Genomic DNA, 26,685 nt, shown 5'->3' on the forward strand with positions numbered 1-26,685 from the left:
AGGGGGAGAGCCGCTATATTAGTGCACAATAACATCCCTCTGAGGGATTTTTCATATTACAGTCTCACTGTTGTTTACATATGAAAACGCTGACAGCCTCACTGGGGCTGTGCAGCGCTGGGTGCGCTGGGGTCCTCTCTCCTGTGTCTCCTCTCACATGCAATAGGGCTGGCTTGTAATATATATATCAGGTTATATTGTATGTGTATGTTACCTGTTTTCTCTGCTTCACAATGGTAGAACAGAAGTCATGCAGTGTATGTAATGCTAGATTCACTCCTAGTTCATCTGGCTCAATCTCATGTGAGCAGTGTAGTCAGTCATCTCAGAATGCTGATAATAATGTGGGGGAGAGTGCAGAGCCCTCCTGGTTGGGGGCTATCAAAACTGTGATGTCTGATATGTCATCTCAACTCACTGCAAATGCCAATAAGACTCAGGAACTGCAACAGTCAGTGGCAAGTCTAACTGCTAAACATCCCCCCCAGTCTGCACAGGTGTACAAAAACGTGCTCTCCCTGCACTCCTATCAGATACTGCTGATGATATACAGGATGATGGGGATGATGTGGACCCCATACATGAGGATTCCACTCCTGCCCAGGGTATTGAACCCCTCATATTGACTATTCGGGATGTGTTAAAGCTCCATCTGGAGGATGGTAATACTCTGCAATCATTTTTCCTCCCACAAAACAAACTGATAGTCACATTTCCTGACTCCAAGGAATTGGATGACTTATTTAAAATAGCCTGGAAGAATCCAGATAAATAATATCTGGTGTCAAAACGTTTTTTGCATACATTCCCCTTTGCCCCTGAAGGCAGGAATTTCTGGGAAGAGTCTCCAGCAGTAGACGTCTCAGTCTCTCATCTTTCTAAAAACGCAGTACTCCCTACTCCAGGCTCCTTTACGGTGAAGTACCTGGCAGATAGAAAAATTTAGACCACTCTGAAATCTATCGACACTGCTGCAGGTGTAGCTCAAAGACCGGTCATTGCAGGTTGGTGGATGACACATGCAATTCCTTCCTGGGCTAATCAAATTAAGGAAGGTCTCTCGGGGGATATGACCTTAGTTAATACTGTTACTTTCCTGAATCACATTCAGGACACGGCAAGAGCCCACAGTGACTCCCTTAAAGAGATTGGCAATATTAATGCTAGGACCACGGCTATGGCTGTGTCTGCGCGCAAAGCCATATGGTTACGTCAGTGGATTGCTGATGTTGACTCCAAACGTAATGTGGAATCTCTTTCCTTCACAGGTGAATGGCTCTTTGGAGGTGAATTTGACGCATGGATTTCCAAAGCTACTGCTGGAAAATACACGTTTCTCCCTTTGCGGGCTCCACCTGCTAGATGTACCTATCCGGACTGTCTACTCAGTCCTTTTGGTCCTCCAGATTTTGATCTAGGGCCAGAGGGGCCTCCAGCGCAGCTAGAGGCTCCAGAGGAAAACCTAAGAAACCAGCCATTGCCAGATCTCAGGACCAGAACACCAGTTTCCGCAAAGACTTCAGCATGACTGTGCCCACCCACCCCGAAGGGATCTCGTGGTGGGAGCTCAGTTACGTCACTTCAGCCACATCTGGCATGGTTCCTGCCAAGATGCTTGGGTAAGGGACCTTATCTCTCAGGGTTACAAGCTGGAGTTTGATGATACTCCTCCCCAATGATTTTTCAAATCAGGCTTACCAGCTTTGGAAAGTATGTGTGGTATGCTACTACCACAAACAAGTTGGTCCAGTCCCAGGTCATTGTTCCAGTACCCCTACTACAACAAGGACAGGGTTACTACTCCAGTCTGTGTGTAGTACCAAAACCAGATGGGTCTGTGAGACCCATTCTGAATCTGTAGTCCTTGAATCCTTTCCTGAAGGTTTTCAAATTCAAGATGGAATCTTTGAGAGCAGTGATCGCAGGCCTGGAACAACAGGAATTCCTAGTGTCCCTGGACATCAAGGACGCTTACCTACAGTACATATCCCAATTTGGCCTCCTCATCAGGCCTATCTGGGGTTTGCCCTACTGAACAATCACTACCAGTTTCAGGCGTTACTCTTCGGCCTGTCTACAGCTCTGAGGGTGTTCACGAAGGTGATGGCAGACATGATGTTTCAGCTCAGGGTCCAGGGGGTCAATGTAATTCCATACCTGGATGATCTCCTGATAAAAGCGAGTTCCAGGGAGCTTCTATTGCTCCATATAGATCGCACTATCCAACTTCTGTCTCACCGTGGGTGGATACTCAATCTGTAGAAGTCCCACCGGAACCGTCTCAGCAACTCCTGTTTCTGGGAATGCTACTGGATACTGTAGCACAGAAAGTGTTCCTCCCAGAGGAAAAAGTGAGAACTCTTCAAGAAATGGTTTGCATGGTACTCCGACCTGCTCTAGTCTCCTTTCATCTTTGCATAAAATTATTGGGAAAGATGGTGGCCTCGTACGAGGCGATTCAATTCGGAAGGTTTCATTCCAGACCGTTCCAATTCGACATCCTGAGCAAGTGGTCCAGTTCCCATCTTCAGATACACCGGATGATTCGGCTGTCACCCCAGGCCAGAATTGCTCTCCTGTGGTGGCTACAGTCTTCCAACTTGCTGGAAGGATGACACATTGGGATTCAGTATTTGATCCTCCTCATGATGGGTGCAAGTCTGAGAGGATGGGGAGCTGTCACCAGGGGGTGCAGTTCCAGGGCAGGTGGTCTGCCCAAGAGGCCCTACTTCTGATCAAAATTCTGGAACTTCGGGCTATCCACAATGCTCTAATTCAGGCATCCCCTTTACTCAGAGATCAGGCGATCCAGGTGCAGTCGGACAATGCCACGATGGTGGCATACATCATTCGACAAGGAGTAACAAAAAGCAGGGCCTGCATGCGAGAAGTGTCTAGAATACTCATCTGGGCAGAAATAAAATTTTTATTCCGGGAGTGGACAACTGGGAAGCGGACTTCCTAAGTCGCCACGACCTCCACCTGGGGGAGTGGGGACTACACCCTCAGGTGTTTCAACAAATCATCGATGCCCACAGATTGACTTGATGGCCTCTCACCTCAACAAGAAGCTTGCCACTATATTGCAAGCCAGAAAACCTGTGACGTCAAAACACTATCATCATATCTGGCGGAGATATGTCTCCTGGTGCGAAGAACGCACATATCACTCTGCGGAATTCCACTTGGGAAGGTTCCTACATTTCCTGCAGGCTGGAGTGGATAAAGACTTACGTCTGGGATACATTAAGGTCCAGATTTCAGCTCTTTCCATCTTCTTCCAGAAGAAGATGGCTCTCTTGCCGGAAGTTCAGACCGTCTTGCAAGGGGTGCTGCACATACAACCTCCATTCGTGCCGCCTATGGCACCCGGGGATCTGGATGTAATGTTATGCTTTCTACAGTCCTCCTGGTTTGAACCTCTGACGCCGGTAGACGATAAGTACCTCACGTGGAAAACGGTGATGTTACTGGCCCTGGCTTCTGCTAGGCGTGTCTCAGAATTGGGGGCGTTGTCGTGCAAAAGTCCGTACTTGGTCTTTTACGAGAACAGAGCGGAGCTCCGGACTGGACAGCAGTTCCTGCTGGAGGTTGTCTCCGCGTTTCACTTGAATCAACCTATTGTGAGTCCGTTCAGTTCTGACACTTCTGCTCCTCCGGAGGCATTGGATGCCGTGCGAGCCTTAAAAATCGATGTCAAGAGAACAGCTCGGATCAGAAAGACGGATTCCTTGTTCGTGCTGTATGATGAGCAGAAAAAGGGTTGCCCTGCTTCAAAGCAGTCCATTGCTCGTTGGATTAGGCTTACTATCAACAGGCCTATGCGTCGGCAGCCTTACCTGTTCCAAAGTCTCTGAAGGCCCACTCTACAAGATCGGCGGGCTCTTTCTGGGTGGCTGCCCGTGGAGTCTCGGCCCTACAACAATGTCGAGCTGCTACCTGGTCGGGGAAGAACACCTTTGTGAAGTTCTACAAGTTTGATACCCTGGCCAAAGAGGATACCCAGTTTGGGCAGGCGGTGCTGCAGATGTCTTCCACATGTTTCCACCCATTCTGGAAGCTTTGGGACAACCCCTTCATACTAATCTGTCCCCAATATCCCTTATGGATGCTAGAGAAAATAGGATTTGAAATACCTACCGGTAAATCCTTTTCTCGTCGTCCATAAAGGATATTGGGCGCCCGCCTCTGTGCGGTGACTTTCTGCAGGTTCTCTGTAATGTGTTACCTGTTCAGCTGTTGCTGTTAATGTTGCCAGCTATTGCTGGCCCAAATATGTTTTGGTGTGCTGGTGTGTAAATCTCACCAAACTTGTTGTTATGTTCCTACTCTCAAGTTTGTCATTCTCCTTCGGGCACTGTTTTACATTTAACTGAGCTGTAGGAGGAGGCATTGAGGGGAGGAGCCAGCACACCCAGTTGAAGAAATTTAAAGTGCCCTGGCTCCTTTGGACCCGTCTATACTTCATCGTACTAATGTGTACCCAATATCCCTTATGGACTTAAGAGAAAAGGACTTATCGGTAGGTATTTAAAATCCTATTTTTGAGCAATTAACCTACCAGTATGTTTTTGGATTGTGGGCTGAAACCAGAGCATCCAGAGGAACCCTTCTCAAGCACTGGAGAATATACAAACTCTACACAGTTAGGGCCATGGTGGGAATCAAATCTATGACCTCAGAGCTGTGAGGCAGTAATGCTAACCATTACACCATCCTACTGCCCTTGTTGCTGTAAAAGAAAGAATGATTAGTTAGTTACAGTAAATCAATGTAATTATTTGATTGACTAAGAAAATGTATGAGGGAAGGGGGGGTATTATGGCCAGCAGGCCATCAATGCATCTTTCTTGAGGGTAATTGTGCACCCGCTACCAAATTGGAGTCGCATGTGAAATGGCGCAGAATCACTTCTGCAGGCACTTATATAGAATCCAAACTGCAAGAGAATCCGACGCCGGAATATTTTGACTCAATTTGGAATTCGAGCAAGGCGGATTCCCTCAGATTCCAGAAATTCGGGTGGGCCTGGTTTTCATCTTTACTTTGCATGTTTTCTTTAATAAATCAACCCAATAATGATATCATTAAAAAGGGTCAGCTTTTATGGATGAAAGACTCCATAAGTGATATAGCATTGAACATACTGTGACTCTGAAGGAAAACTGTGAATATGAAGAGTATTCTAAGTAAATTAAAGATAAAATTATACGTAGACATGCACAAAATAAGAAAAGTCTACAAAATAATATCCGAGTGTTTGGATATTCCAGTGAGCACTGTTGGATCAACAACCCATTCCTCTGCAAACATAGGCCCTGGTCAGAGATGGATGCTAATTCTGCCATCACTGCTCTTTATACACAGTGCAGAACTATGCAAAAGCCACAGAAGGTGTCTAGTGTTAAAAAAGTTAGCAATTGGGCAAAACCATGTTGCACTGCAGGTGGGCAGATGTAACATGTGCAGAGAGATTTAGATTTGGGAGGGTTATTTTGTTTCAGTGTAGAGTAAATACTGGCTGCTTTATTTTTACACTGCAATTAAGATTTCAGTTTGAACCCCCCCCCCCCCACCAAATCTAAATCTCTCTGCACATGTTACATCTGCAGTGCAGCATAGTTTTGCCCAATTGCTAACTTTTTGGGTTTTCTAACAAATCTGAATAAGGCCCTATGTCCGAAGAAGCAGCATCAGATCTCCATTGCAACCATTGGAAAGGCACCGGTCATAAGAGAAACCCTGAGGTTACCCAGAAAAGCCGCTTCCACTCTGCTTGTGAAGTCAGTAAATCTGCATCAGAAGATGCAGTCACTGGACTTGGCAGACCCCAAAAACTAACTGTTGTCCCCAACACTCTCCCGTCTCATAATGGCCGCAGACTGACACTCACCTGATTCCTGTAGCCACACTGCATCCGGCATCTCTAGCCCAGATCGTCACATTTACAGTGCAGCTCCTGCTGTGCAGATCAATAAAAATCTGAGATTTGTGTGACTATTGAAACATCATAAGTCTCTGAATCTGCCCCATAGCTCTAATAGTGGGAGTGGGAAGGTTGTTGTTGGGATGATTTTCCTCAGCAGGGACTGTGTATCTTGGTTAAAACTGATGGATGATGTAAAATACAGAGAGACAGTGCCAGACAACCTGCTTCAGTCTTCTAGAAAACTAGGGTCTATTTACTAAGCCTTGGATGGAGATACAGTGGGCGGAGATAAAGTACCAGCCAATCAGCTCCTAACTGTCATTTGTCAAACACAGCCTGTAACATGGCAGTTAGGTGCTGATTCCCTGGGACTTTATCTCCGTCCAAGGCATAGTAAATAGACCCTTAAAGCTTGGGAGAATGTTCACCTTTCAGCAGGACAATGATCCCAAGCACAAGGACAAAGCAACACTGGCGTGGTTGAGCAACAATAAGGTGAACGTTCTACAATTTCCAATCAAAAGCCTAGATCTCAGTCCAGTTGAGACTCCATAGCGCTATTTAAAAGCTGTAATCCACAAGCGTCATCCATCCAACCCGAACAATGTGGAGCAACTCTGCGAGGAAGAATGGCTAAAAATCACTCCCAAACAATAAGCATACCTGGTAGAAACATACCCATACAGACATAAAGCTGTTTTGCAGTAAAATGTGGTTTCACCAACGAGTCTTTAGGGACTGAATACTTATCCAAGCAGAAGTTTTAAATTTGTTCCCAATTATTATTATTATTATTATTTTTTTTAAATCTACAGACAAATAATGACTTATGGAACAATCTCAATAAATTTTATAATCAAGACAAATCCGTTGACTTTTAGGGGGTCGAATACTTTTACTAGTCACTGTAATAATGTCTAGGTATGCTGAACATCTGTAGAATAATAAAGTGTCAACTATTGAAAGTGGATGCGTAATTTAAACTTAGATAAAGAAGTAGTCAAAACAAATGTCCTCTTAGCTTCTGTCAACTGTGCAGCAGTGAATGCAAGTCGTCTGTAATTGCTTACACATTGGGGATAATTCCAAGTTGATCGCAGCAGGAATTTTGTTAGCAGTTGGGCAAAACCATGTGCACTGCAGGGGAGGCAGATTTAACATGTGCAGAGAGAGTTAGATTTGGGTGTGGTGTGTTCAATCTGCAATCTAATTTGCAGTGTAAAAATAAAGCAGCCAGTATTTACCCTGCACAGAAACAAAATAACCCACCCAAATCTAACTTTTTCTGCACATGTTATATATCTGCCTCCCCTGCAGTGCACATGGTTTTGCCCAACTGCTAACAAAATTCCTGCTGCGAACAACCTGGAATTACCACCATTGTGTGCACAGACCTCAGGGGTCTATTCACGGATTCAATATGAAATGCCGGCTAACGGGATCCCGGCAGTCATCATGCCGATGCCGGGAACCCAATGAATGACATACTAATGACCCTAACCCCCTCCTGGGGGTGCCTAAAACTAACCCTCCCTCCCCGCAGCCTAACCCTAACCTAACTTCCCCCCCCCCCCCCCCCCCCTGCCAAAGCCTAACCCTAACCCACTGTCTGGCACCTAAACCTTACCCCCCTCCCCTAAACCTGGCATAAGTATTTCGACTGTCGGGATCCTGACAGCCGGCATTGTGAACACATCCCCTATTTACTAAGCCTTGGAGAGAGATAAAGTGGATAGAGATTAAGGGGTCTATTTACTAAGCCTTGGAAAGAGATAAAGTAGATGGAGATAAAGTACCAGCTAACCAGCTCCTAACTGTCATTTTTCAAACACAGCCTGTAACATGGCAGTTAGGAGCTGATTGGCTGGTACTTTATCTCCATCTACTTTAGAAGCTAATTGGCTGGTACTTTATCTCCATCCACTTTATCTTTCCCCAAGGCTTAGTAAATAGACCCCTATGTACCAACCAACCAGCTCCTCCTAACTGACATTTTTCAAACACAGCCTGTGACATGGCAGCTAGGAGCTGGTTGGCTGGTACTTTTATCTCTCTCCACTTTATCTCTATCCATGGGGGATGCAGTTAATTTGCCGGCTGTCGTGATCCTGGCGGTCAGGATACCGATGCCGGAATCTCGCCAGCCGACATTGTCGTCAGCCGGAATCCCGGCGTACAGGGGCTATTCCCGCTCATGGGTATCCACGACACCCATATAGTGGGAATAGAACCTGTGGTGAGTGCAGCGAGTCACCCATCCAGCAGCGTGACGAGTGCAGCAAGCCCTCAAGGGGCTCTTTGTGCTCACCCAAGCTGCCGGCATACTGGCAGCTGGCATCCCGGCCGCCGATAAATCATACTGATCCCATCCAAGGCTTAGTAAATAGACCCCTAAATGTGCATATTCATTTGTATGTAGAGCTAGGCCGCCCCTATCTATGCACTTGATTTCAATGCCGGTATCATTGTCAGTTTTGCAGCAAAAGAGCCATCCGAAACAATGTACTATATTTTTGTGTGCATTCAACTCTGCAGAGTCCACAATTATGTGTGCATCACAATAAGACATCTTTCTTTATTTCCTTTTTGTATGATTAGTCCACAATTATATTGACACGTCTTCACTGTCCTTAGCCTAAGAAAACATACCCCATATCTGGCTGCCCAGTTACACACCTTCAGTTGCAAGTGTGGATGCGTTCAGTTTGCATCACCCATAGCTGTGTACGCTTGGTTCTGGATCATATGCAGAGGGGAAACACACAACATACATTCCGCAATGGGACTTGCATGGGTATGTGCGCTCCCGCGATTCGCCTATTTAATTGCAAGTTTGTGAAAATGGGATTACTGCAAAAATTGTTGCCGGCAGTGATAAGTGAAAAAATGGTTAAAGCTACCTGTAACCCCTATCACTGGATAACAGTATAAAAGCTTATTATTGATTATAATAAAAGTATTTCTGGTGCTTAAATTATGCATTTTTTAACAAAATGTAAAAAAATTATAGAAATCAATATTTTTTCCATAAAAAATAAGTGCTAAAATTAAATTTGGCTAATTAAAAATAATTAAAAACTTCATCGTGCCTAATTAGTTATCCAGGAGGTTGTCCCAGGGGTTCAGAACCAAATCCCAACATTTTTAACTTAAAGTAGGGATTTTCCACAAATTTATCACCTGCTCAGAGTTTGTGAATGGAAATTTGCGGAAAAATTACAAATCCTTTTTTGCTGTCCATTGAATATGCGCTTTTCACAATTTACTGTGATTTGCGTTAAATTCATGATTTTTACACTATGTATTTGGCCCTTAGTGTCTGCGTAAACTTCTCTCACCAAAAATAGGGGCAGAGAGAAATAAAGTAGAGAAAGTTTGTTACTTGGTTGGTACTTTATCTCTCTCCTAGCTTTAATACATATGCCCCATAGCATCATAGAGTCCTTTAGCTAGGATTAAAGTACTGTATACAAAGCAATGCATTGTGCCTTCTGTGCCATAGACCTGACTGTAAATGAATAATCATTATAGTTGTGACGATTAGTCTAAGTAAGTCTTATACTCTACCAGTTACAGGGACTAGGTATATTCTCTATAGCTCAGCAGGGAAGTGTAAGGCAACAAGAGCATTTTGTTCCTTTAACTGTTTCATCAAAAACGGAGTTCTGTAGGCAAGTGTCTGGTGCAGTCGTATGCAGTGATAATTGCATATATGCAGCTCCAGCACTCCTCGTGCCCCTCATTGCTCTTTTCTATGGCATACCATAGTATGTAATATTAATATATTCCCTACTGTTTATCATGCAGTGTATAAATGCCCTACATTTTTTTTAACTGCTTTAAGGTTAAGAATTTTGACCCTCTTTCATAGTTTTTTGACCACTTTTCATATTTTTATACTATCGTCCATGAACACAATGGCGACTGATGGACTGCACATATCACAATGTCATAGTATAGCATAGAAACATAGATATTCATTGTGAAACAGAGAGCTACCAAGTTCAACCTCTACTATCCAAAACGTTTCCACTAAAGAAAAAAGTAAGGAAACTTTTGTTACAGAAAACGAAAATATTTCCTTATAAAGTGAATTACATTTTTGGGATCATATTATAGATCAGGGGTGGGGAACCTTTTTCCTGCGAAGGGCCATTTGTATTTTTTCAAAATCATTTGCGGGCCATTTTTTAAGCGCCCCCCTTCCCCCCACCACCACCAATGGAGCCTCTTAGGAAAATAGGCGATAGTAATAGCTGCTCACACATAACTCCCCCTTCAAGCCCACAGTCACTGCCCAGCACATACATCCACCTTTCATGCACGTAGTCACTGCCCAGCACATACATTCCCCCTTCATGCCCACAGTCACTGCCCAGCACATACATCCACCCTTCATGCACGTAGTCACTGCCCAGCACATACATTCCCCCTTCATGCCCACAGTCACTGCCCAGCACATACAACTCCCTCCCCTTCATGTTCCCAGTCATTGTACCGCAGTTTAGCCTTACAGGCGCAGCCACCAAGCACAGCAGCTGCCGGTGGATGAGAAGAGAGCTCCGCACCGCGCATCCAGACCACAGTGGGGAGAGACAGGCAGCCAGCTGGGCTTCCATTGGCGTTGTGTACTAGGCTGAGGACCCACCCACTAGTAGCTTCAAGGGCGTCATCCAGTCTTCTCCAAAGGGAAAGTATGGGTCTCGGAGCAACCTGCGGCGCACTACATGATGGGAGATGTAGTTTTCTCACAGTGTACACTGAATAAAGGCCACAGAGTGAGAAGACGTGGGCCGTGGACGGCTTTACACTCAACAGCTGCCTCCGGGCCGGTCAAACTGCCTGTCCGGGCCGGATAAGGCCCGCGGGCCGGAGGTTCCCCACCCCTGTTATAGATGATTCAGGATTTGCTGGATTTCATACGAAATCCATTCTGCGAATTTCCACAAAAATAAATTGGAATAATATAGCAGCATAAATCTATAAATTTCATTTAATTCTCATTTGGTGTAGACCAGCGGTTCTCACCCAAGGGTACTTGCCGTGAGGTTCAGGTTAGGCAATACATTTTCTGTAATTGCACGGTGGGGGGACATCTAGGTGATAATTAAAAATAGATAATGTTGATGGTCCTTTACTTTTTGTTTTGCATGAAGCAGAAAAACAATGTCAGTCTGCTCATTAGATTCTCTAGTAGCCTCCAAATGAACCCTACTCAAAGCCATTAGTAGAGCTATCCTCATTATTGTTGAAGGGCTCACTGGCTGGCCAGAGCTATACTAACATGTTTAGCCCTGAGATCACTTGACCTGCCCAATATGATCTATGCAGACCACTGGGCCAGAATTGAGATAAGACAATAGATCAGAGGCAGCACCTCAAATGTAAAAGGTCAAACCAATAAGTCCAACGATTCTCAGATGACAGATCTTCTTCTAAGTGATGCCTTTTCTCCAATAGTTGTTCCTGCAAATAAACAAAAAATAACACAATGTATAGTACTATCTCACAAAAATTTCCAGTCCTTATATAGTTTGTAAAGCCAGTCTAGTATGGCTCAAAAGACCAAAAGCAATATCAGGCATACCGAAACTCACTTTTCGAGTGGGTAAGCCATGTGTGTAAAGGTATCTTTCAAACAAAGAATGGCGACTATCACCACAAAGATGAATATCTAAAATGAGAGCATACACAAAACTCACAAATTTCGTGGCTGGGTTCCTCCTATCATGGTTTCTTTAACTTGTCAATTTTCAATCTTTTACAGATAGTTTTTGCTCCCAGTTGAATATATAGAAGTGAAAATAAAATGCAACAATGTGTAGTAATTTCTGATTGCAATTACGTATTCACCACCGTTTTGAGATATCTAGGTAGTGTTTACCCCCCAAAAAAACATATTCTTAAGCTGGCGTAACTAAAAACTCACTTGGCAATAGCATAAACGTGCACATCAAGGTTTCTTTATGAAAAATCACCCCAAGAACACCAGAGCTGTAACAAATCATGTGTACCCAAACTCACAGTTAAGACAGTTGGGATCCTCACATAATGGTATCTTTGCCCACGTTTAAAAGAAACACCTTTACAATAGGGTGTCCAGCGTTCCAAAAAACATCCACAGTCTCCTCACTAACACGTTTCAGTCCTCTTGGGACTTTTTTCAAAGTGTGGAGAGAGTGTGTACTGTGACAGTATTTATACCCCATCACAGGAAGTGACATCTACTTCCTGGGGCTAGTAACACAGCTTAAACGTTAGATAATTTAAAATAATATAAAATAATACAAAACTTCCTAACAGGGAGGTGTTTCACTAATAATTAACTTAGTTATATAAATCTCATCTCAATTACAAAAAGATGGGACTTGTCAGAAACTTAAGGCCGATCTTTTTCATCGGAGCGGTCCATGTGATGTCACGCAGCTGCTCCGATAATGCTACCACCACTCCCCCGCAATGCTCCATCTTGGAAATGGAGCTTTGCCGCCCTACGAATGCTTCTACCTGTCAATCAGGCAGAGGCGTTCGCAAATACTGCGGGGGGCGCCTGCAGTAAACGTGGGTGCATGCACAGGACGGACCCTGTGCATGCGCCCACCAGGGGAACGCAGACATTCTGGTTGGATCGCGGTTTGCGATTCAACCTGGATAAGGTCATTAGTGAATTCTATGGCCAAAATTGAATAGGTTGCGATTTCTAAAAACATGCACGTTTTCCGTAAAACACATATGAGTTTGCAATCGCTGTATGTAATGTGCTTCAAGAACATGTAAACTCTGCAATAACTGGTCTTGCACCAGCTAAAAATGCCATCCAGTTGTTGCCCATGTACAACATACAACTCTCCGTATGTAATAGTCTGCGAGTTGTAAACTCACAAAAATATACTAGTGAAAAATAGACTGATCTCGGGACATCTAGTTTAATGTACATTAACGTCAGAAGCTGTTTGTGTAATGTAAATTCTGTGCATGCATTGCAAGAGCTAATGCAGTCAACATATGCTATACACTTCATCACAATCACAATCATGGACCTAAATAAGACTTCTATATCTACTTAGCAAAAGGTTGAAAACTGAGTTGTAAATTTATATTAAAATAGATGTGAACCCAATCTAGCAAATATACTCAGTTAAATGTGCAATCTAATAGTCATACACATACAGATGAAGCCAGCATGACCAGGGTGCGAATAGTAACACCAGCTATTCGTTTCTTGTGGGTAGCGTGCCCATATATGGGCACATGCATATAATCACATGCGCGGCTTATAGACATTGTATTGTCTAATCACTGCTGCGACTATTCACACCCAGGTGCAAGTCACTCCTTCGATGCGTGTGCAAGTTTTATGCATTGGGGGATAGATGAAGGGGGCTACATCTGTAGGTTTTGACCCTACCACATGTACAAACATATGTAATAGGGTTCACTTTGCCAATTAACCTATCATTATTGTCTGATTGATGATTGTGGGAAGACACTGAAAAGGGAAGAGTTTAGGAAAAAGACTGGGGCACTGTGTAGGATGGAGTATAGAGAAAACAAAGTTTGAATAATAGTAATACCTTGCTGTGAGATGAAAAAGTGGAGTAGCTTACTGATTTAGTAACTGGCATGTGGACCAAGTGACAAAAGAGTTAAAGTAAAGGTGCATTGAATTGGAGAGAATTGGGGGTAATGCATAGTGAAATATGAAATATGAGAGTTAATGTGAAAAAAAAGTGGTATGATGGAGTTTGGATAAAAAAGGGGGCAAACTAGATCACTGTAAAGGAGACATAGGAGTATAATAGGAGTAAAATGAAAAAACTAAGTGAACTATAGCTGAACTCAGAAGTAATTACCCAAAATGATATTTGCATGTAAGTGTATTGTATAAAGCCATTGTATTTTATAAACCTAGGTGTGACCAAATTTTGGGTAACAAAATGGCTGACATGTTGTGTCCTGTATGTGACCTATCTGGAAGAAGAATAGTTTATAGGTTTGTGTTTTTTTTTAAGTAAAAGAAACAAGATAACGATCTTATACCAGTTATAAAGAATGGTTTGTGTAAGCTAGCTGCTCGGACCTGCCAGTCCAAGAAATACATCTCAAACAAGGTTATGAGACAAAGTAGAGAAGTGTGCCAAGGTTCAGTGGTTCACCCTTTAAAAGAAATTGTGTGTCCATTTAGACTGTCCAAGCCCCCTATCTACTGAGACAAAGCTACTTAGGATTGACTAACTCAATAACCTCCAGCAACAAGAGAGTTAAAAAACAGAAGGGTGGTGACCCTAGAAACTGTGAGAGGATAAGTATGATCTACAGCCTGCTCCAAGTGTGCATTACTTTAAGGAGAGTCCTAGAGACTGATCATGTGTCGAACATTCTGGCGTGACTCATTTCATGACAAAAGAAACTAACTTACATGATGTTAGAACTGTAGGGTTGTTTTTCTTTTACTCCCCGTTTGTCATTTTCATTGAAATTATTGCAATATAAACTGTTTGTCCATATTTGTAATATTCCATTTTTGCACCAAAACCTTAGAAACATTTTTCAGATTAAAATAATTTAGCATTTTTCCTGTGTTGCTTGTGGAACTCAGGAGCCTGTGAGGTCAAAGCTATGTACCTATGTTTAAGTAAGTGTGAAATATTAATATTTGGGTGGAAAATTGGAGATAATTGGGGGTGATGCATAAGGAAATAAGAAATATGAGGTTGAACTTGAAAACAGAATTAGGTTGGAGATTGGAAAAAAAAAGTGGAGACGAGATGGACCAAGTGGTTGTTATCTGCCATCAAATTCTATGTTTCTATACTGTAAAAAGAGACATAGGAGTATAATAACTGTAAAACATAAAGTGAATGGAAACATATTAAGAGATAAATATTTTTAAAAGATGAAACATACTAACAGATAAATCAATATTGTAAAATGATATATATGAAATAAACGGGTGTAGTATGAAATACCTACAATCAAAATACCAACAAGGTCAAAATACCGACAAGGCCAAAATACCGACATTTGAAATGTCAACAAGTCAAAAAAGTTGACACAAGTTTTTCATTGTTTTTTGGTGTGTATGGACACCATATAAGTGTGTCGCGTCTCCTCGCTTTGGGCACGTTGCCTCACTGCGCTTGGCACACTATTATGTTCCCCCTCCTGGTCCACTGGGATGGTAAATTATGAAAAAGTCGGTTTCAATTAAAAAATCATGAAAAAATCATGTCGACTTTTTGACCTGTCGAAATTTTAAACGTTGGTATTTTGAACTTGTCGGTATTTTAAATGTCGGTATTTTGACCATGTTGGGATTTTGACGTTGTCGGGATTTTGACTGTCGGTCAATGGTTGTCGGGATTTTGACCTTCGGGATTTTGATTGTAGGTAAATTGACCACATCCCGAAATAAAGAAAGAACAAACATTTACAAAAAAATAATAAAATAAGTAGAGTACTAAGAAAGGTACTTTCAAAACCAACATGTCCCAAGTAATGAACCTCGCTGAATGATTTGTGAATATTTGCGGGTTTTTTGACCAGAAAACCCGTATGGCATCCAGTAGCCAATTTCCCATTAGGCGAGTGAGGCACTTGCCTAGGGGCAGTACTTGCTTGGAGGCGGCACTTTATGCTTGTGTTGGTACTGTCAGCCCAAAAAGTACCAGTAACTGCAAAATACTGTACTGTACCATATGTCATCTTGAATGGATTGTAAATGGGTTGGACATGCACGTACTACCTCTGTAAGCAGTCCTATTTAGTAAATATGTATATATAAATAAAAAAGAAAAGAAAATCATAGTTAGTGGCTTTTTTAATTAGTCTATTAAATTGGCTATCATCAAATGAGATCTTATAAACAATCAATAAAAATAATAAAATGATGCAGGTGTGGGGGCGGCCGTTACTGTTGTGCCTAGGGGCGCCCTCACTCCTAAATCCACCCCTGATAGCATCGCATGGGAGTTACATAGGCACCTTGTAACTCGCAGGCTATTATATGTTTACCATTTCAGAAGATTCTCCCAAATTTTGGCAACTGCAAACTCACAAAAAAATTTGGGCTCTATTACATTTCTCCAATATGATTTCTGAAAGCTCCCTAGCATTAAAACTGTAAATGTGACTGATATCAGTCTATGGTATTGCATGTTAATATATGTTATTTTGAGTATCTAGTATTCACATCCTAGGGGCACCTCCAGCTTCACACTTATTGTCTAGGCAGTTTTGCCAATAGACTAAGATACGTTGCTTTTTCCAAATCATTGATATATTACACTGACCGTGCAGGATACCTAATTTCTTTGTACAGTTAAATGTTCCTGAGTTTTTTTACTCAGTTCTATATCCATTGCACTGACAACATCACTCTAAAAGTACTATATCTCATCATACTCTTCCACTACATAGAAACCTGACACCAGTAGCAGCTGTTGCCCCTGTGAAACCAGCCAATGGAAGTATGGGGGTAAGTTTATTGACGATAGACAGGCTGAGCATGTGTGCCTGTGTCCTGGGGCAGCAACCACCTCTCCCTGACACATAACGGGGGGAATTCAAATGTTTGAAAAGTCGGTTGGGTGTCTGTTTTTTCCTGTCTATTAGATAGGAAAAAACAGACACCCAACTGACTTTTTAAACAACTGAATACCGCCCAACATGTCTGATTTTAAACTGATCTCAAAATTAACATTTAGAGACTAAATGGATGATTTTGAGAATAGTGGGGCAGATGCATTAAGCCCGGAGAAGTGATAAAGCAGTGATAAGTGCAAGGTGATAACGCACCAGCCAATCACTGTAAACTAAATTTACATATTGGAGCTGACTGGCTGGTACCTTATCACCTTGCACTTATTACTGCTTTATCACTTCTCCAGGCTTAATACATCTGCCCCATTCTTCCTAGAACAACTGACCTCTCAGAACCAGAGTCTAACTAGGAAGGTGATTTTGTTAAGTTGAAGAAAAGCTACAATTGGGAGTTAACAAGCTTGGAAATATCTCATGCAGAAGATAGTCCCAAAAGGCTTACCTTTTTTTGAATTGGCAATAGAAAACCACAGAATAGAGTGGGAAAATTCACTTATCAAGTGTTCCCTTTAACTGATTAGTACCCTCATTAAACATAATCATCTAGTTCTTGAATAATGTGATTGAGAAATTAATGCACTAGGTTAAAAATTTTAAAAATGGGAGAAAAATAGCACATTTCAGAAGGTATTTGATAACCATAAAAAGGAATTAGATCTATATGAGACTACTTGAAAGGAAAAAAGGAAGAAATAAAAAAACTTATAAAGGGCAAAAAGGACTTTGCCACAGGAAGAATTTTTAGGTGGCACAAAGCAACAGAGAGAAACCCAGGAACAGGCACAACAGACCAGTTCATCAGAAATAGATTCATCTGGAAATGAGGAATGTACAAGTGACCTAGAATCCAGGGTAAATTCAATACAATACAGTACAATACAATAATACAATAATACTTTATTGTCATTAACAAGACAACAATGGAATGTCAATGAAATTTTTCAATAAACATCCTGCACAATAAAACAAACAATAAAACAAGTCTCACTTATAAATTATCTCATTTTATCAAACCGTTTAGTGCACGTATAGCTGTTGGAAAGAAACTATTTGTATGCATACATACACTTCTAAAACATTTTTGTGATGGTCATCTCTCAAAAACTGAGTAATTTGGATGACTGGAATCTGGCAATATATTCCTAGCTCTTTTTAACACTCTATTTTCATAAAGGTCATATACACATGGTAAGGACACACCAATGACCCTGCCTGCAGTTCTGACCACACATTCCAGGGAAGCCCTCTCAGCCACAGTACAGTTCCCATACCATACTGTTACCCCGTAAGTCAGAACACTCTCTACTATACTGCGATAAAACTTAAGCAGCATATCTGTACTCAAACAAGCAGCTTTAAGTCGTCTTAAGAAAAAGAGGTGCTTCTGTGCCTTCTTAACTAAGAAGGTACAGTTTAAAGACCAGGTTAGGTCTCTAGAAATATAAATGCACAGAAAATTAAAAGACTCTACCTCCTCAATTTGCATACCGTTTAAAAAAACAGGAAGTAGCGGTCTGCGACTACCTCACCTAAAATCAACTACCAACTCCTTCATTTTAGATGTATATAAAAGCAAACAGTTTTCCTTACTCCATTCTAACAATCTGAAGACCTCCTGCCTGTAAGCATCCTCATCATTCTCGTTAATCAGACCGACTACTGCTGTATCATCGGTGAATTTCACTACCTTAACAAGATTTGACAGCTGAGAAACAGTCACATGTAAATATTGAATATAATAATGGGCTCAAAACGCACCCCTGAGGCACACCAGTTTTTAACTGCACCTTGCTAGAAACAAAACTACCTAACTTGACTACTTGGGGGCAATCAGTCAGAAAATTTAAAATCCAATTGCACGTAAACCCATTTAGGCCTAAAGAAAAAAAAAGCTTAGAGACCAAAGATACTGGTATTATGGTATTAAAAGCAGAGCTGAAATCCACAAATAAAATTCTAACATATGTCCCCGTCTTCTCTAAGTGGTTCTAAACTGCATCGTCATTAGAGCGATTCTCGCTATACACAAATTGGAAAGGATCAAAATTTGCTGAAAAATGAGATTTAATATGTCTTAACATCAGGCGTTCAAAGCACTTCACAACCAAGGAGGTCAATGCAATAGGACGATAATCGTCTAAACATTTGGGCACACTGTTATTCGCTACAGAAATAATAGTCATTGCTATGAAACATTTGGGAACTATACATTGATGTAAAGATACATTAAAAAGTCCCTAAGGATTTTACCCTGAATCATATCAGGACCAGCAGCTTTGCCTATAGTGACACCACGCAAACATCTCAAGATGTCTTGTTCATCAAGTATTATGGGAACCTCACCTAATATAGTCTCGACAGTTTCAACACTAGACTTGTTATTCTTGTCAAATCTAGAGTAAAAAGTATTCAACTCTTCCACTAGAGAACTATTCACTGCCCCTTGCTCTGCCTTTTTTGGATTATAATCAGTAATGTCTTGCAGACTCTGCCACATATTCCTGGTATTGTTACATTGACTAAACTTAACCTCCATTCTTCTGGAGAAATTAATTTTAGCCTTTCTGATTCCTTTCCTCAAATCAGCCCTAGCTGCTGCATATGTCACTCTCCTTCGTCTTAAAAGCCTTATCTCTAGCCCTGACTAAAGAGCGTACCTCAGCGTTAAGCCAGGGTTTCTCATTAGCATAAACCTTAAAACTCTGTTTCATGGTTACACTCTCAACGCAGCAGCTTATATACCCTAATACCATAGTTGCTAGGAGATCAACATCAATATCACCTCCTATCATAGACTCCTCAATTAACAATTCCCAATCGATCTGTAAGAGGAGGTGGACGTGCTGGGCCTGAGCTCCTGCACAAGTTCTATTTTTAGCCACTTACCGGCCCTTCCAAATGCTAACTGAGGCCCACCGGTCGACTGCTCAGGCTCCCCTGCACTGGGTAGGTAGGTTTGCGAAGCCGGCGGGTGCCCCCTGTGCCCGTGCGGGTTGCAGCCTGCCTGCCTGGTTGGAGCCGGGGACTCGAGCCGGGTGCTATCCCGGACCGGAAGTGACGCAGCGGGGCCCTGATCGCGGGCTACAGTGGACCATCTCCTGCATCCCATGGAGTCTCCCCACCTGCTCCCTGCCCGGCTGTCCTGCGCGGCGATCCACCCGCTAGCCGCGGCACCCGCGGCAGTCCTGTGGAGTGGGAGAGTGGGAGAGTGCAGCGCTGATCGAGTGGCTGTGCTCCCAGGGCTGACCGTGGCTGATGCCGCCTCCTCCATCTGTCCTCCGCTCTCCGCTGCTCTGCCGGGAGGGGGGCCCTGTGCCTGCCGGGAGATTTACCGCTCCCACCAATGTATTTTCCCCGCTGGCTGGGACACAGGTACCTGCGCTGCTGGGGCTCAGGGTTGGAGTCTGGCAGCGCCATCTTGGTGCCTGGCAAAGTGCCCATACTGTTTCTGTTCTTGTCATAAAGGTGCTGTCGCCTCCATCCTCTCCCTGCTACTCTTCGTTGGATTGCCCTCTCCGGATTCAAAAGCTGCCTTTTCATGAATCGCAGGAAACGTAAGGGAGTAAAAACCTCTGTCCGTCTGTCTGAAGTTCCCCCCCACTTGGATCTACGATGATACCTCAACCTCCAAAAAGATATGGACATGTCAGCCCCGTCGACGTCCACCTCTCCTGCTCACTCTGAGGGGTTTGAAACGCAAGTAGAAACCAGGGCGACCCCACCTGCTCTGGGCTCCGCTGGACAAAAGGATATGCAGAAAGTTCTTAAACTCTTACAGTCATTGCCCACCAAGGCTGACTTCACATCCTTGGAAAGTAGGCTTCGGGATGTGGTACACTCCGAGGTGTCCACACTTCGGTCCGAATTGACTCAGCTGGGCTCTCGCATTGAAACGCTGGAGACTACTGGAGAGGAGTCCAACGCTTTTCATCATGCATTGGTAGACACCATTAAACTTCAAGCAGAGGAGATTCAGAACCTACGCGACCATCTTAACGATTTAGACAATAGAGGACGCAGAAACAACTTGCGGGTGAGGGGCATCCCTGAGGATGTACGCCAACAAAACATCCCAGATGTCCTAAACAAAATCTTCAGTACAGTCTTAGAAACCGATCTGAACGATCCCATTGTCTTCGACAGGGCACACAGGGCGCTGCGTCCTAGAGACCTGCAGTCTGAATGGCCACAAGATATTATCTGCCGCCTTCACTATTATAGACAAAAAGACGAGATAATTAGGAAACTCCGGAACTCCGGTGACTTGGACTTCAATGGCTCGCCCATTCAGGTTTTTCAAGGTTTTTCAGGATCTTTCTAGTCACACCCTACAATCTAGACGTCAATTGAAGCCCTTAACGGATTCCCTTTGTAAGAATAACATCAAATATAGATGGGGATTCCCTTTCAGCATTACAGCCACCAATGAGGGTTGGTCGGCTACAATTCAGACCCCTGAGGATGTCGCTTTCTTCTGCTCCACTCTGTCAATTGATCCGGTACAGACCCTTGAGTGGCAATCTGTATGCTCAAGGATCCGCCCCCCTCAACCCCCACAGGTTGACCCTCCTTTTCAAACAGCGGGCTCTCCCTCAGCATTGCAAAAGTGGAACCGCTCCTCCCCGGCTTCCTCACCGGCTGTGAAGACCTGATTATCCCACTATATGATCTGTAACTTTTGCTTAATGCATGGGATCTATCGGCCCACGGACAGCTGATTCATCATGCGGGGACTCTGTGGGGGGGGGGGGGGCAGTTGTCCACTGGGTGGATTTCCCCCATAAGAAACTATGCAGGCGGAAGGCGCAATGCCTCTCAGGCCCTCTTTCTTTCTTTCTTTCTTTCTTTCTTTCTTTCTTTCTTTCTTTCTTTCTTTCTTTCTTTCTTTCTTTCTTTCTTTCTTTCTTTCTTTCTTTCCTTTTGCTTGAGGGGCCTGAACATTGTATTACTCATTTAGGGAGATGGCCCTACATCTCTACCATAGTTTATACTGCTTTACAATAGTTTGGGTTGTGTATTGTTATCATTGTATTGATAAGTTGTGTTTGCATTCCTGTGGTCGCTAATTTTTTTTAAAATTATTATTATTTCTGTATGCCAATATGTGGTTTGTGTCAGAGGGTGGATCCGTTCCTCCCTTGTTACCCCGTTTGCACTGCAATGTCTGGTCCCGGACTGATCGGTGAGATTACTGTCTCTACAGCTCGAACAACCGGGAGCGGTGTCTTGTTTCCACTATGGTTTCGTGTTCACTTGTTCTATAATGTTATATATTTTGTTCTGATGTTCTTCTTCTGCCCTCTTCTTCTCTTTTCTCTCTTTTCCTTCTGGTTCTCCCCCCCTTCCTGACCTATCTGGATCTGCTTGTGCCCGATTCCAACTTAATGCTCTTGGAATCTTCGTGAGGCTTCATTCACTATTTATTTTTGAAACATATATATGACGCTATTGAAGGTGGTTTCTATTAATGCCCGGGGACTCAACATTCCTGAGAGACGGTCAAGGGCCTTACGAGAACTAAAGGCCGAGAAAGCAGATGTCACCTTTGTGCAAGAAACCCACTTTAAAAAGGGGGTGGCCCCTTCTCTCATGACTAGGGACTTCCCTACAGGTTATTATTCTAATAATACTGAAGGTAAAACCTTAGGTGTAGCAATATTGTTTGCCAAACACGTTGCCCTCGCTGATGTTATATGCCATCAACTTATTCCCGGCAGGGCTCTGCTTATTAATTGCAATGTGGCCAATAGGTCTCTCACTTTTCTAAACATCTATGCCCCGAATAAGGTACAACTGGCCTTTTTAGAAAGGGTCCTTACCCTAGCCCAGCACCATATTAACGGAATTTTGCTCTTTGGTGGGCACTTAAATTGGTCCCTAGAACCTCGTTTAGACTCCTCTAACCCCTCGCCCAGGTACTCTGATAAACTCCATCGCAGGGTCCGGAGAATTCTCCATAACTCCCAACTCATTGATGTATGGAGGATACAACACCCCTCTACTCATGACTTCACTTTCTACTCACACCCGCACAACACTTACACTAGGATTGACTACTTATTTATCCCTCATAGGTTTTTACACTTGGCTGAGGTCTCTGCTGTGGGTAACATATCCTGGGCTGATCATGCTCCAGTCTCTTTGGGGGTTCATTTGTCCCCTCCACACCTAAATTCTTACACGTGGAGATTGAACGAGCTGATCCTTCAGGATCCTTATTGTAAGCAGCAGATTAGGGAAGCTATAACTGAGTAAATTGCCGTTAACGACACTGCCGAGATCTCTAAAGTGGTAGTCTGGGAGGCCCACAAATGCTTCATAAGGGGCAAACTCATACAATTGGGGGCTCAAAGGAAAAAACAACACATGGCGGCAGCACGGGTGGCTTTGATTAAAAAAATTCAAGCCTTAGAACTTCTCCGCAAATCCGCCTTGTCAGATGATACCCTTCAGCCTTTATTATTGGCTCGGAAGGAACTGGATTCGCTTATGTCTCATAGACTGAAATTGGAGGCGAGAAAATGCCATAGTCGTTATTTTCTATGGGGGAATAAACCTGGGAAGCTGCTGGCGCGAGCACTCCAGGCTCAACGGGCAGCATCTTTTATATCCAAAGTTAAATCACATACTGGCACAACACAGAATACCACAGCAGAGATAGCAGCAGCCTTCCGATGTTATTACACCAAGTTATATAATCTCAGAGGTTCTACTGAGGCCGGGCTTGACCTCTCCCGTAAAGCCTCTATTGCTGAGTTCCTACGTGAAATTAATTTCCCCACACTTACACCAGCGGAAGTCGAATCACTCGAGACCACCCGCACTATTTCGGAGATTGATGAAGCTATTAAAACAACCCCTAATGGCAAGAGTCCAGGCCCTGATGGTTTCTCGTTAGCATATTATAAGACATTTGGAGATGTTTTGTTACCACTGATGCTTAGAGCCTTTAATCAGGTCTCGGACCAGTCCCCCTTCTCTCCCCAGTCTATGCTTGCACACATTACGGTGATCCCTAAAGAGGGTAAGGACCCGGCCCAATGCTCAAGCTATAAGCCCATTTCCCTGTTAAATGTAGACCTAAAGCTCTTCGCCAAATTAATGGCGAATCGCTTAAAACTTTTTCTTCCAGGCCTAATGCACTCGGACCAAGTGGGATTTGTCCTGGGCCGTGAGGCCATAGATAACACCACGAAGGTCCTGGACTTAATCTATTATGCCTCAACCTGCAAATCTCCTTCTATTCTCCTCTCTACTGACGCGGAAAAAGTGTTCTACAGGGTTGATTGGGATTTTCTGTTGGGGGTAGTGGAACATTTGGGCTTGGGCAGAGTAGGTTTCCAGAGAAATCAGGCCTTGTACTCTGGGCCCGCGGCTCATGTCAGTATAAATGGAGATCTGTCGGATCCATTCCAGATATGGAATGGCACTCGTCAGGGCTGTCCTTTGTCACCACTTATTTTTGTACTATGCATGGAGGCCCTGGCGAGGGCCATTCATCAGAACGTGAACATCACAGGGTTGCAGGTGGAAGGGAAAGAATATAAACTCGCCTTGTTTGCTGATGATCAACTCGCAGTGATATCTAATCCTCTGACCTCCATACCTTATCTCTTTAAAGAATTTAAGCGTTTTGGCACTCTCTCCAATTTCAAAATTAACTTGCACAAGTCCACGGCATTGAATTTAACATTGGATCAGACGAGTCTTCAATTTCTCCAATCCATTTCACCCTTCGCATGGCATCCAACACAATTAAAATATTTAGGGGTGATCCTCCATAGGGATCTTTCTCAGATTTACCACTCAAATTTTCCCCCACTCTTATCCAAACTCCAATCTGACTTTACCAAATGGGGTGGGAAAAATATTTCATGGATTGGTAGAATAGGAGTCATTAAGATGGATATCTTACCCAGAATTCTTTACCTGCTGCAAAAGCTGTCCATCGCTATTCCCCGATCATGGTTTACCTCACTACAACGTAAGATTAGAGACTACATTTGGGCGGGATGCAAACCACGATTGAAGCATGACATTCTTTTTAGACGAAAACACCAAGGAAGCTTCCATCTTCCCCACTTTTTCTCATACTACCAAGCAGTACTCCTTACGAGAGTAATGGAGTGGAGTCGTGAACTCCACAGGAAACAATGGGTAGACATTGAATTGGCCTCTCTCCCCTCCCTTAGCTCGGACTCCCCTTGGCTCACCAAAGTCCCCCGGGTGCTGCACCCACTAGCTGGCCCTATTTTTATGTGTTGGCGCCTTTTACGTACCCTACCACATGTTTCTGCGCCCCCTTCTCCACTCTCACCATTGTTTGGGAATCCTGAGTTTCCCCCAGGTTGCCACCCCTTGATGTTTTGTCTATGGCAGGAAAGAGGCATCCTGAGAGTAGATCAGCTGCTGGACGCGTCTGGTATAATACCCTTCCCCGAATGGCAGGCGAAATGGAATCTACCACACAAAGAAATATGGAGATATCTCCAAATTAAACATTACCTAGTGACTTTTTGCTCTTCTGGGAAGGGTAAACGAGCTATGACTTTGTTTGAGCAGCTGTGTCTCTCCCAAACACATCCCAGACATACCCTTTCTACATTTTATAAACGGATAATAGACCACAGATTTTCTTCCCAACCTAAATATGTCAAGGATTGGGAACTTGATCTCGTGATTTTAGTAACTACAGATGATTGGGAAGATATCTATAATAATACTTTCTCATTAACAACCAATGTCTTGGTTTTGGAGACTCACTACAAAGTACTCACAAGGTGGTATAGATGCCCGAATCTCCTTGCGAAAATCTATCCCGGAGTACCCAACACATGTTGGCGATGTGGGATAGCGGTGGGCACCCCCCTACATATATGGTGGGAATGCTCTCTTCTTTAACCATATTGGCACAAAGTGGTGGAGTCTGCTAGCATTATTCTTGGCGAAGATCTATCCTTTTGTCCTAGTTTTTGGCTATTAAATCTTACGCGTAAACCCAGACATCGACTCAAGAAATCGATACTACGCCATATTTTAAGTGCCTCTAAGGCAGTCATTTCAGTACACTGGAAATCTACAGTGATTCCTACTATGAAGGAGTGGAACGCCCGCATAGACCATTATATGGCAATGGAGGACTTCAATGCGTCTCTAGAAGTGAGAAACACTTCCTTTACTGCTACTTGGAGCCCTTGGCTGGAATACAAAGAGACGATCCATTATAAATCTTCCCTTTAAAAGATAAAACCTAATTTTCTATTAAATTCATGTAGTCCTCTGCTATTGTTACGTCAGGGCTCCCTGAGTTGGGAGGAGAGAACCCCCCCCCACCACCACCTTCCCTCTAAATCTTTTTTTCTTGGGATACCCTTTCCCCCTCCTCTATCTTGGGAGTAACGTTACTCCTGTTCTCTCGGTTTTCCCTTTCCTGTTCGTTATCTTTCCTTTCCCTCTTCCATTTTCTTCCTTTTTATGTATCTGAGAAGTTGTAATTCTAGTTATGTTTTTAGAGATATGGTATGCTAGTAGAAAGGCAGCATTCCCTTTACAAATCTTGTTAATGTTCATGGCTTTGGGAACTTTTTGCTGTTATATCTCTGATATTACTATTTGCTGTTTGTATTCTTGAAAATATTAATAAAAAATAATTTGCACAAAAAAAAACAATTCCCAATCTGTAAATGATAGGGTGTCCTGTAATTGCACCACCGCATTCTGGGGCCACGTTAGGACAGACTTTCTGGTGTGCATAATACGCCTAACCAATGGTTTATACTTACGAATCAGAAATAATGAAATATGATCTGTTTTCCCAATATGTGGAGAGGCAACAGTCTCATAAGCAAGGTCCATATTTGTATAAACTTGATTCAGAATGTTTACACCTCGGATCGGAACATGGACATACTTTGGAAAGACCAGTTGTAAATCAGCCTGGTTAAAATCACCTGCTATCATAAAAACACCATCCACATATTTGGATTGTAACCCTGCAAAAAAATCGTACAAGGTGTTTAACGCACAATCCGTATTTGCCTGAGGACAGATATAAACAGCCATCACTATGACAATAGAATATTCCCTAATCAAATAATAGGGCCTACATTTAGTCGTCAAATATTCCAAATCCTCTGAACAGATTCAAAAAGATT

The 26,685-nt window shown here is 43.1% G+C and overlaps 1 long non-coding RNA gene across 1 annotated transcript in view; it reads right to left on the reverse strand.

The window, feature by feature from the left end:
• LOC135049868 (uncharacterized) overlaps positions 1-26,685 on the reverse strand; it is a 229,836-nt gene that overhangs the window by 20,715 nt on the left and 182,436 nt on the right. The window contains exon 3 of the long non-coding RNA XR_010241504.1: positions 11,307-11,395. This is a non-coding gene — a long non-coding RNA (uncharacterized LOC135049868). The remainder of the gene's footprint in view (positions 1-11,306; positions 11,396-26,685) is intronic.

Source organism: Pseudophryne corroboree, chromosome 1 (assembly GCF_028390025.1).
Source record: "Pseudophryne corroboree isolate aPseCor3 chromosome 1, aPseCor3.hap2, whole genome shotgun sequence".
Classification (NCBI taxonomy): domain Eukaryota; kingdom Metazoa; phylum Chordata; class Amphibia; order Anura; family Myobatrachidae; genus Pseudophryne; species Pseudophryne corroboree.